We start from the raw sequence: 13043 nt of genomic DNA on the forward strand, positions 1-13043 counted from the left end.
AAGAGTCATGTGGCAGGACAGTTGGGAGGCTTGGAGGTACACAATGGCTGCACTAAACAATGCTCTCTAAGTGCAGCACTGTCCCAACCAAGTACAGGACACATATTCATCCAGTCCTCACAACAGTCTTGTCATCATCCCCATTTTAGAGGTGAGGTAACTGAGGCACAGAGAGATGCAGAAACTTGCCCAAGGACCCACAATAAATTGCAGAACTGGGTAACCTGCCTGCAGAGTTCCTTACATAAGAAACTTGCTACATACACCTGCAGAACAGGACACCAGACTGTCCCATGACCAGAACTCAGCAGGGTTTGTCCCTGACACACTGCTCCCAGAAGGCTCTCCCACAGGGGAAAGCAACCTTGGACCAGGTCAGGGCCCCAAAAGCCAGCCCTCCATCAACAGCAGGAGTCTGCAGAGGGACCAGGGAGCAGGACTTTGCAGCCTCTGTGGATACTGCCAATTTGCCACCTCCACCCTTCTACCCACCCCTCAGGAGTTCTGAGGGAGCGACAGAGTTCACTTCGTGAGAGTGGACCTCCAATTTTTCCAATCACACTAACATTCAGTTTTTGTAAGACAAGGATTTAAAGGTTTGTGGGTTTTTTCCCACTGCCTCTTTACTTATTAGTTAAGAGATTATGTTATTTTCAACTATTTCTAAATTTCATGAACCTGCAAGTTCCTGGTGGAAGTTACAGACAAAAACGCACAGGTTCAAAGTAGCAATTCTGGAGATGAGCACACACAAACAGACAAAAACCTTCGAGGGTGACTTGTCTGAGCTTTAAAAGGAGACAATGAGATAGCCCAGCCCAGCTCACCTGCAGTCAGGCAACTTCAGATCCACACCTGCAAGAGCAAGAAAGGAAGAAAGAAATCCAAAACAAAATAACGAAAGTCTGGAACTTACTATGCCAACCACTGCACTCAGTTTTCATAAAAGGAGGCATCCTGCAGCACTCCAATGATTCAATCAAGCCATGTCCCCCATGACTTCCATGTGGCCAGGACTACCCCTCTGGCCCCACTGCAAGGCCCTTTCTCTGTGCAACTCTCAGGCAAGGCCTAGCTCTAGGCTCCAGCAACCTGCCCCAGTTCTAAGAAGCAGAAGAAATAATGGAACAAAATGTACTTGTCCAACCCAGAGTAAAGCTGGGGTCAAGGGCTGCTAAGGAACCGTGCCTTATGGTCCAAAGGTCCATGTCCTGAAATAAAGTAGCCCCATTCCATTCCATGCCACACCCTGCCAAGCTGGGGCAGCTGGGCAGAGATTTCTCAGGAAATAAAATGGGAAGCGTGGAAAGGACAAAGGGAAGCTAAGAGCATATGTCTCTGGGGCTCGGCAGTTACCACCCAGCTTAGTTGAGAAGCCATAAGGATGTCTTGGGACCCCCATCCAGCATCTACCAGAGCCTTCATCACACATACAACCAACAGCTCAGCCAGCTGCCTAGGCAACAGCCAACTTAGACATGTTTAGGCATCTGTGGAAACCAGGGCAAAGTACAACTTCCATGCTTGTAATAAAAACAGACTACCAAGCACAAAGCAAAGCATTACTCTAAAATTTGGGTTTATTGACAGAATAAACAGGGGTGGAAAGGGCAAGCAGGAACTAGGCAGCACCTGGCTGAACCAATGCAATCAGACTAGCCCTACAGTGCCGGCGTCAAAACCCACTGTGCCTGAGAAACAAAACTCTCGTTATGCTCCTGTGTTGTTTGTGATTATTTCCTCTACGTCTACCTTAGTATGTAGTAATGTCCTTCTGTTTTGTTGTGAATCTCAGCCTTTCTTAGCTAGGATAAGAGGAACCAAGAAAAGAGGACCTTTTGCCCACAATGAGGCCAGAGAACTACAGAGGAAGCAGCCTCCTGGGGGTGGAGGAGTACAATGGAGGCACAGCAGGAATCCAAGGAACGGACCTAAGGGCAAGAGTTGAGGTCTGGTCACTGCTTCTGGGGCCCTCCTTGTCCCTGCTAAGCACCTTTTCCTTTGCTGACCCTCAGAAATGAGCCACCAGGAAAACAAGACTCTACTCAGTCTGCAGGTGAATACCTAAGGGACAGTGGAAGGTGAAAAAGTCAGCCAGCGCATGGTGAAGGGACATGGCAAAGGGCAGAGTGACTTCAGAACAGGAAAACAAACAGGCCAAAAAAAGAAAAAATGCATAGGCACCAACACTATAAAGCCCCCAGGACTTCTCTGAGATGTCTGCCTCCAGCAAAGGCAGAGCTGGCAGCCTCCAGGAGAGCAGCATCTAGGAGCTACCCACGCAAAACCCAAAGGGTCGCAAGATCCCCTAGGCGGCCCTGATGTACGAACTACACCAACACAGACAGCCTTGCACCGTCTTTCCCAATACGCGTATTTCAAGTGAGGAAAAGAAAACAAGACCAAGTTCGGAGAGAGACTGTGGTTCAGAGTATCATGACAGCTGAGTTGAGGAAGGAATGCAACCACAAGCACTTACAACCTTGAGAATGTAGAACATTAGCTCAGGTGATTAATACAGTAGTAAGGGCTTTTTTAAAGACTGTTTCTTGCTTATGAAAGTAAAGCATCTAATTCAAGTAAAACTAATATCCAAAAACTTAGGAGGAAATGCAACTCCCTTAAGAAAACCTCACAAAAGTTATCTCACAGAGACTTGAAAGTTCTAAAGGTCAAAGCATTTTAAAGGGAAAAAAAAATCCGTCAATTTTTTTCATCCATGAATATCAGAAAGATAAACCCAGAAGCAACAAAGTAGGCTTTGAAAACATTCTAAGATGTTCAGATCTTTTAATCTAAGATTTCTATTTCTGGGAATTTATACCCAGGAACTAGTTACACAAATGAAAAAAAAAAAAAGAAAAGAAAAGAAAAATGAGATTATAAACTGTGAATTCATCTACAATAGCCAAAAAAAAAAAAAAAGTGGAAATAACCTAAAATGCCCATCATTAGGGGAATGTTTTAATCTCATTACATTAACAGGATTATGCAACCATTAAATATCTTTTTAAAGAATTAAAACATTGGAAAATAGTTGATAAAATATTTAAGGGAATCTGAATAATACAATTGTCACAATGTAGATTGATGAAAAGGGGACAGGCACGTGTAGCCAGTGCAGGCTTCAAATCCTCTCCCCTATTTACTACAACCTGGATGACCTTGGACTAAGCACATGATCTACCAGGAGCATCCTCATGTTCAAACTAGAACCTGTAGTGGTGAGTGTTGCTGTGAGGATGGACAGAGGCAATACAGCTCTCTCACCTCTTCTGAAGCTTGAAATAGTGGCAGTTACTGCTTCTAAGATACATAAAAATCCCCATTCATGTGGAAAGTAAAATAAAAAGTCTTCTTTATTCAAAGAAACTCCATTTTCTACATTGTACCTTCAGTTTTTTAAAAGACCTAAAGACAAGAAAGCAAAATAAAGTAAAATAAAATAAGCCTTTTGACACAAAAATGAAAAACAAACATCTGCTCTAATTTACCTGCACAGAAAACCTTCATTTGATATCACAATGTCAACAAAACGTGAACCTCTCACAATCTTACAAAGTGTAGTATAAAATGAAAGCTTTACAGAAATGTAATCTCCTCTCCCTTAAGTGCCTTTTTAATCATATGACACACCTTCTAAAATGCAGCTAGTGGAAGGTGAGGCAAGGGTACTCCCACCTGAGTGAGGAGCTCTGGGATCCCGGCTGGGCTGTTTAGAAGCCTCTCCCTCTCTGCCCTCATCTCCCTGCTGCATAAATTACTGCAAACTTTTGGATTATCTTGACCAAGTTAGCTGTAGGCATAGATCCTATCTTAAAAGACTACACAACTTGCCTCTTTTCTATGTTTCTGAGAAGCAGGGAAGGAAGATTAACTTAAAAGATTTGTTTCATATTTGAGGGCAAGTGACTCAGAATCCACTTAATCAAGACAGCAAGATGAGTGATGAGCATGGTTTCGGAGTCAGGCTGAGGGTCAGCTCTGCAGGGGACCCTGTGAGGGTCACTTCATCTCTCAGAGCTTTGCTTTACTCGTGTGAAGTGGAGTTAACCATCTTGTTGCAAGAATTAAATGAGCAGGAGTGTAAAGCTTTTTGTATGGTCCCTCAGAAACCCCAGAACCCAGAGATCTATCCCAGATGGTGACCCCACAACCCCTGATCTACCTACCCTCCCCCCGCCTCCTTATTGGCTGCCCAGGCTCCTTAGCTGATGATACCTTCATGGGTGCAGAGGTCACAATTTCTTCCTTATTAAAATATCTCACGTCCAAGCTAAACAGTGCCCAGGCAGGCCAGCTCCATCCTCTAGCAATCAGTCAGCTACAAAATCCACTAATAGCAGGCTTCGAGGTCCACGTGGGGTGTGGAGCCTGCTCTGCGGTTCCTCTGAGGACCACAACTCACAGACTTGGCACACTCAGTTGGCGACAACATAATTGGATACAATGGAACTCAAAAGTGGTATAAAATATGAAAATGTTCACAAACTACGGCTTGGATATCACTTTATAATAATAAAATTTCATTTATTCAATAGGAAACTTCAAAGTACTAGCCACAGTTTATTCTATATGTTAAAAACCACCCTGCAGGCCCAAGCAGAGATCCCCATCACTAGGCTCCCTAGAGCTACAGACTTGGGCTGAGGCCCATATGGGGGTCCTGGCTGGCCAGCTTAAGTAAAACCACGGACCCTCTGGTTCCCCCTCTCAGCCTCTGAGCAATGAAGAGGGGAGCAAACCAACAAAGCTGTTCTGAAAACAAAATGAGGATTATGGGAAAGTTCCTTATAAACTGAAAATGCCTACCCAACCAAGCCATTTATATATATATATATATATATATATATATATATATATATATATACACACACACACACACACACACACACACACATATATATACATACACATATATATACACACACATACATATATATATATATTTTAACTATAGAGTTGAGTTATTACTTAAAATGTTAATTCTGAAAGTAAAACCGTAATGAAACAGTTTGGAAATCAAGGAGAAATTTTCCATAATTCTACAACCTTTAACTATAGTTGCTGTATATTATTTTAATACTTTACACATGATAAGTGTACATATAGCTTTACAATTTGCTTTTTCAACTCTTTATATTTTTCATCATCTAAGTATGAGCTATTGTCATCATCACACATGGTCCCTTCCAATTCTGAGAGTCACTAAGTCTAGTCACAACGACAGCCCCTCACCCCAGGGTAAGGCTTTCTATAACTTAAGTAACATTCAACTCAAGCATAGAATCGCCAACCCAGACAGGAGCAAGGCCTCTGTGTGGCAGGGCTGCCCTCAAAACTCAGAGAGCATAAGATCATCCTCAGGGCTTCACTCCCACAAACGGGACAGAATCAGAGAGAAGCTAGCGAGAGAAGAGACAAGACCTTCTACATAGCAAAATGGGAGGGTATTCCATCCTCATCAACCACCCCAACAGCATCCCTGTGACCCCGAGCCACCAAGGAAAGGTCCAAGTATACTGAATACACCTAGGCTCAGAAAGAATAACACATCTTAGAAGGATTTTCAAAAATTGGATAATACAACATCATTTTGAACCCTTTAAAGATTTGTTTCACTTGATTAGTGAGTTCACCTAAGTAGACACTGCACTTTGAGTGATACCAAAGTTACAGCTCCATGGACCAGGCATGGGGGTCTGCAGTCCATTCCTTCACATCACCCTCCCCAAGTCGAATGAGGAAGGGACTGTCAGTATGCTGGGTTTAGAGACGCTGAAGGATTTGGCCAAGGAAGACCACAGTTACCTAGTTGTGGAGCTGGTACTCAAACCCAGGGCTGTGTGGCTCTGAAACCATGTTACCTTCTATACCTTACTGCAATATTTTTCTGCAAGAACTGGTGGTAAAAGTTACATACTAACTGCATGGATTTGTGAACATAAACCATATGAAAAGAGAAGCAGAACCCAGGCAGCTGCTATATTACCAACTAAAAACGTAAATGCAAGCAAAGACACTGAGTCAAGACTGACGCAGCCCTGCTCCGGAAGCCCCTCTCATTAGAGTTTGGCACTGCTTCCTAAGAACTTCCCTGGTAATCCTGGAGCCTCCAGGGACACAGATGACCTTTGTTAAAATGAGCTACCTGAATCACCCTCCCCCATCTGCATCCCCGACTTCTCAACGGACATCTCACCACTGCGCAGTTTCTGTGTCTACTACTCAAAACAGCTGTCCATTGAACTCCATCCTCCAGGAGGGCCTGAGCTGGGCCTGCAAGGCAGGTCACACAACCTGAAGCCTGTCTACCTCCCCCCTCAGCGGCCCCTCTCACACCCCCATGTTCTTCACAACTCCGTGTCTCTGCCTGGGACTCTCCTTCCAGTCATCACCACCTGGAGAGTGCCGGGGGAGTGGCAAAACCACTCGTCACCTCCCTGAAGGTCAGCTCTCTACAGTGTCCTGAGAGCAGTCAGATCCGCCCTCCTCTGTCTGTCCCTACTTTGTACACACTCCTATCTACTACTGTCACAAAGATGGGAGGATTGCTTCTGAGGCCACCTCCTGATCAAGAGTCACCTTAATCTTGCGATCCCAGAACTGTGCATACAGCCAAGTGTCAGAGCACCACACACTCAGTGGCAAGGAAGGCTCCCTTCAACCTGCCTTGCCCACTTCCCCTCACCCACACACACTCCCTCCAAACAATCTCAGCCCCAGGAGTGAAATTTAAATGAAAAGCAGGTACTGACACAGCAGCCTAAGGGAGTACCCAGCTCACTGCTGACAACTCTGCCACTCTATCAATATTTAAATCGCAGACGACAGGCCACAGGAAAAAAGAGCCCACAGATGCAAGTTTCCTGGTCAGAGAAGGGCCCATAAATACTAGCAGAGCTAACAAAGGAGGCATTACAGCCGGTCATGTAGTTAAGTGGACGCCATCCCTGCACAGCGGCAGCAACCTGGAGTTTACACTTCATCATGGGCCTTGCCCTCTGACAGCCTCATCTGCTGACCAGGCTTCTACTTTTGATGATTTCCTATTGCTTAATGTTCTGAATTCAATGCCTGCCTTTAACCTCCACCAATTCCTTCTCTGGCAAGCAATTTGCCTATGGAAGCTGACACATGACATCAGGCTTTATATCCAATGCCAGTGAGGCTGTGCGTGTCTGCCTTACCCTCTCCAGTGTTCTAAAGAAGTGCATCGTGAAATGAGCAAATATCCTTTTCCGTGTCTGGAGAGGGAATGATGTTGGCCAGTCTCCCTACAGGTATCAGACAGAGCATAACAGGAGGACAGGAGGACACACATATATACTACATTTGATACCTACTGTATACCATCCTATTACCTCCATGTCTGATCATTCAAAACATCTTTATTATGATGATTCTTTTCATCAGTAATAAACCATCTAACACCCGTGAGGCTCTAAGGTTTAGTGCTCTTTTGCATGCATGAGCTCTTCATATAGCTGATACTCTGTACTCTGTTAATAAACGGGGGGGGGGGGGGGGGGAACAGTCCCTAAAACATTCAAAATCTGGCCAGAAGGCCACAAGAAGCCACTGTTTGACAACCATGGTCACTGGCACAATCCATACCCAACTCTCAAAACTACCCAGCAGCCTGGGCCCAGGGAGGGGCCTCTCAGGCTGCGGGGAAAGTCTCATCTGTGAGGACATATTTGATTAAACAAGTGAAACATCTGGAACTTTCAGTTAACATTTATTTCACAGGTTTCTCAAGTGCCAAGCAACTGAGAAGTAATCATCTCAGTGTACTCTTTAATCAATAAACATTAAACAAGTCTGCTCAAAACACCCAAGTCCCACAAATGTTTCCCTGTGGAAAGCATGGCACAAAAATAACAAAAACAAAATAAGTAAACTTTTGACAGGCAGAAAGGTGTTTAGTTACCCAAATTCAGACAAAAAAAAAAAAAAAAACAGTCCTTTCAACAGATGAAGAAATATTTCCTCTGCAAGTGACACATTCTGGGATATTTACACTGCCAAACATAACTCATAATGACAACCACCAAGGAAGCAAAAGCTAATGGAAAAACCCCACACTGGCAACCAGGAGCCCTGATTCTGGTCCCAGACAGGCTGCTGGCTGTGTGATCCTACTGAAGTGGCGGCCAGGTCTGGTACCCCTTTCTTCATCATAAGAAAGAATATCCACCACCACCCACACCTCTCAGAAATGTTTTAAGGACAAAAAAGTGAGAGGTGAAAATGCTTTGGAATGTGTCTTCCATAAATACCAGTCATCATTATTATTAGCTCAAAGATGACCAGGAAAATAGGATTACAGAGTATCAGAGGTGAGAGGGAGCTTACAGATGGGGTGATCAAGGAGTTCCTAATCTGGGGTCCAGGCCTCTGATGCTGCCCACAAGTGTGCTTTCTGGAAAGCAGTCCATATTGTTATCAGATTCTCAAAAGGATAAGAACTTCTAAGATCCTCCTTTTACAAACATGAAAACTGAGACCTTAGATATGTGATTGTCCCAGGCCTCAGGGTTAATAAGGAAAAGGCTGGACAGAGCCCAAGGCTCCTAGTCTCCCTCCATGCTCTTCCCACTCTACCATTCCACATTCCAGGAGGAAAAAAGTCACATAAATCTCATGTAGCCTTAGAGTATGTTATACAAACCACCACACCGTGGTTTCTAAGGTTATAGAAAAATTTCCATCCTTATTTTTCTTTCTTAAGGCTTCTTGCTGAGATCTGTGATCATTTAGACAGTATTTTATTCATTTTTATATTCTTGTATCTTGTTTTCAGTGCCTACTGTCAAGAAATACTCAAATGATATTTTAATATTGAAAATAAAGACTGATTTTAGAAAACAAACAAACAAACAAAAAAACCAGACTACATTATACTCTGTTTTATTAAGCAAACAGATAAATATACAATCATGGGAATAAATACAAGTTAATATATAATTTAAGTGAGAAGTTTTTGTTGTCTTGTGTTTTTAACCAAAATACCAAAACCTGTACTCTTAGATGGCCGTCGTCCCTCAAATAGTGACCTTTGGAACGACACGTATGCCAAGAATGTTGTATTGTACAGAATACTTTTGAGAATTCCTCATTTAAGATTATCTCCAGTCAGCATAGCATAATTGTCTGAATACTAAAAATCTGAAGGAATTCCTACACAGCCATCCCAGGGACCACCACTGGGCCCATCTGGAATCAGTTTTCAGGCACTGACATGCTTTCAGGTATGTAAAGGATCACTGCCAGGGCCATAAAGAAAGATCTCTACCTGTGGAATGCAAAGTGACTTCATAACTAAGGCACTGTTGCACTGCCTTCGAGTATGCAGCCACACTTCCAAACAATCTAATTGGAAAAAAACTGAGGCAGCACTATCGCTGATGTAAATGTGGTCATTACCCAAATAATCTACAGGGTGGCCTACACAAAGCCACCAACACAATCTGATGGCAGATAAGGCAGGCCAAAGTCAGATGGGAGGTTCAGGTAAGGGTGGCCAGAGAGCACTTGGTAAATGCTACTGTGATCTCTATAAACACAGGCGCCATTACTATTATTAAGGAACCTATGCCGTAGTTTTGATGTTTCATAACATCCTGGAATCAACTGATGACCCAGTCAGAAGCAGGAAACCTGAGCATCATGTCCTTGACTTGGTCTGCACAGACTTCCAAGTGAATAAAGAAATGAGAGAATTAAGGACAAATGCACCTCAGCTCCCACCCCAGAAATCACTGGCCATCAGTGATCTGGACTAGGCATCCAGGACCAGAGAAAGCCAACTTAATCTCCCAGCAGCAAGCTGTGTTCAAAACCCAGAAACTGTTTTTTGCATGTGCATTACTTTTAGATTATTTAAATATTATGACCAGCCTTACACATTTGAAACTGAAAGTAATAAAATTCCAGTTCCCCAACAGCATGAGCTAAGAGTGACATTTCCATTCAAATGAGTTTTTATTCTTCTCCAAAAAAAGTGAATTAAGAGTGCAGACCTAATCACTCATCTACTCCTCCGTGTTACACTACTTTCCCAAGTAACAAATATCGTCAGCCTAATGGCCAGTTTCTTCTAAGATTCAAGACAATTGTCAAAAGAAAAACACACCACAGAAAAGTTTTTGATGCAGGGGTCTCATATCTCAACTAATATAACCTCTCCAAGGAGATTGCGAAACTCTAGAATTAAGTTTAAATACACACAGATTATTGTTTCCCATGTGAATCAAGAGAAACCCCAGTTGCACTGGCTTCCATTCAATGCCTCTATGGAGAGGCTGCAGGCAGGCTTGTGAATCAAATGGAATAAAAACTTTCAGGCAAGGAGAGGTCCGGCATTTCAACAGAGCCCACCTGGTTCGTTCCCTTGCCCTCCAACCTGGCGATTCTAGGAGGGTTAAAACAGAACTTCAGCATATTCGGATAACTGGAGAGGAACTGACCGCAGAGAAGGGAAGGAACTGGTATGAGTTCACTGCCTGTGGCCCAGGTTTAAATTCTCTGAGCTGGCCTCCTGATTTTCATCAGGACAGCCAGGGAGTGTTTGGTAAACAGTGTAATGAGTAGCCGTGGAGACTCTGAACAGCCAACCCTCCTTAACCACAGAAGCACAGGACAGTTGGGGTAAAAGAGAGAAGACAAGGCCCAGGAATGGTGCACACACCCCAGCTGAAGGCCACCCAACCGGGGAGCAGTATCCTCAAAGGCTGCAGCTGTGTGGGACCCCAGGCGACAGCACAGCTCGATTCCCTGACCAGCTTCCTCTAAGAAAACGGACTTTCTCTGGTGGAGCCAAAACCCAAGGAGCCACTGAAACTGAGCAGCAGAAATCACTACCTCTCCAATCCCGGGCCTCTTTGGATGCCCCAGCAGGCTGGAAACACCAGAAGAGGATGGGTGCATAGGTTTCTAAAAATGACAGTCTGAGAAAATTCCAAGGGGCAAACGGACAAACACCCTCAGCTTCTCCTGCCTGTTCCCCCAGCCCTAAGACCTGCTCACAGAGGGAGTGCCACTCCACCCCACCCCACCCCACCCCACCATAGGAGAGGGACAGGGAGGGTGGGAAGGAAGGAAATGGAGGATGGTCATCAAAGCGCCCCAAATCAGCGCATCCGCTTAAGTGTCCTGCCTGCTCTGGCCGCCCCGTCCGCTCCAGACCACACTCGGACCAAGCCCTGCCCTCTAATTGGCGCTTACCAGCCCCCTCTCCTCCGGCGCGGCGGTAAACCCTTGCACCCCTCGGCCTCCCCGCTTCCCCTCCTTAAGTCTCTCCTGTAGTCTTCTACCTCCCCTGCTGCAGCAGCCCTTTGACCCGCCGCGGGCCCCGCTCCCCAACTTCTCCCTCCAGCAAGCCCTCAACCCGAGAACTCGTCCGCTCCTCTGTGGCGCCCCCGCCCCAACCCCAAACCTCTCGGCCCCCAGCCTTCCTCAAGCCCAGCCCACTGGCCCTCTAGATGCCCCGCGACGTCCTCTCCGCCCCCCGGACGCCCCTGAGCGCCCGCTGTGGCCCCTGAACACAACCCCCTCCCACAGCGACAGGAAGTTCGAGCGCCGGCGGCGCGGCCCCAGAGGCTGCCCTTGGGCTCGGAGCGCGGCCCCGGCGCGGCGGCCTGACAGGGCGCGGGCCCAGCCGCCGACCAGCGCCCGCGTCCGCCCGCTGAGCCCCAACCGTCGCGGAGCGCCCCTCACCTAGGCCGCCGCTCGCCTCCGACACGCCGCGCACCCAGCTCCTGCTGTGACTGCGTTTCCAGTCCCGGCTCCGGCTCCGGCCCAGCTCCCGCCCTCGCTCCGGCCGCGACGCCCAGCCCGGCCCTGCCCTGCTCTGCTCCGCCGCGGCCGCTTCTGCCGCCAGCCCCGAGCGCACCGCCCCCGCCGCGCCCGCTGTGCTCGCCCCATTGGCTGCTGGGCGCCGGGCGCCGCCCCGCAGTCCCTCTGGGAACTCTGATTGGGCCAGAGGAGTGACGAAGCGGCACGCCCCCCAGCGCGCCAAAGAGACCTCCCCTGGACGTCATTGGAGATTCCCCCTGTCAATCAAAGGGTAAGCGCCTACTTAATTGAGGAGAGGGCGGCTGGGGTCACTCTCGTCTAGTCGCTCCCGGGCTGTGGCTCCAGAAGTTTACTCTCCCGGACCAAAGTTTTTCAGTTTTGCAAGCGCCCAGAGGTGGGGGCCGAGGCAAAGTAGCCGTGCACTTGAGTGGGAATTCAGGGAAGGTAGACTTTCCTCTCCTACGGCACTTACAGAAGCCGATGTCATCAGGGCTTCCTCAGAGTCAGACAGCAAGAGTATATTCCACTTGAGCCGACTTAGGTTAAGCAGGACAGAGAGTGGTGTAGGATGTGTGTGTGTGTGTGTGTGTGTGTGTGAACAGAATCCACCGGAGGGTTTAGGAAACCGAAGCCAGGTAACTTGCTGGGGGGTGGCCCAGTGTAAATAGAGTAAAATGACAGAGCCAGGTCAGCCAGACCCCAGACCTGCACTGGTTCCACATCACCACCTTGAAAATAGGTACACATCACGAGGATGGCCCAGCTCTATGGAAAAACGCTTAAACTAAAATGTTAAAAGGAAAAGCTAGATACAGAATGGCAGGGACTCTTAAACTGCTACTATGTGTGGATAAGGACTAGAAGAGAGTCCATATGAAAAAGCAGAGTGTTTTTTCCCTTTCTAAAGTATTTGTTTTGTTGCTTTGTGTTGATGATAATACTTAAGAAAGAGGAAAAAGAAAGGCACCACAACGCTGTGCCAGGACCAGCCACTGCCAATAAGTTCCTGCCATTCCCCAGGACTCAGCCCACAGAGACCACTCTGCTTCCCCAAACACCTCTGGACCATGTGTGCAGAACTCAGTCATCGGCCAGGGTCTCCCAGGCCTCTGAGATCTGGGTAGATTCCAGGTACTCCACTATTCCACACCCTGTGTAGATCCATAGTCCTTCCCCCGGTTTCTGAACAAGTGTCCACCACTTATGCCTCCAGCCTCCTGCTCTTGCCCTGTGCTCTCTGGTCC

General features: G+C 46.7%; 1 protein-coding gene across 3 annotated transcripts in view; it reads right to left on the reverse strand.

The window, feature by feature from the left end:
- PACSIN2 (protein kinase C and casein kinase substrate in neurons 2) overlaps nt 1–11882 on the reverse strand; it is a 119892-nt gene extending 108010 nt beyond the window's left edge. For 2 of the 3 annotated variants that reach the window (XM_074375651.1, XM_074375650.1), the window contains exon 1: nt 11722–11881. The gene's annotated coding sequence lies outside the window, so the exon portion shown is untranslated. Of the gene's footprint in view, nt 1–11721 lie in introns of all 3 variants that reach the window. The other variant, XM_074375652.1, reaches the window with a different exon arrangement.
- Between the last annotated feature and the right edge of the window lie 1161 nt (nt 11883–13043).

This window comes from Camelus bactrianus, chromosome 12 (genome assembly GCF_048773025.1).
Source record: "Camelus bactrianus isolate YW-2024 breed Bactrian camel chromosome 12, ASM4877302v1, whole genome shotgun sequence".
NCBI lineage: Eukaryota > Metazoa > Chordata > Mammalia > Artiodactyla > Camelidae > Camelus > Camelus bactrianus.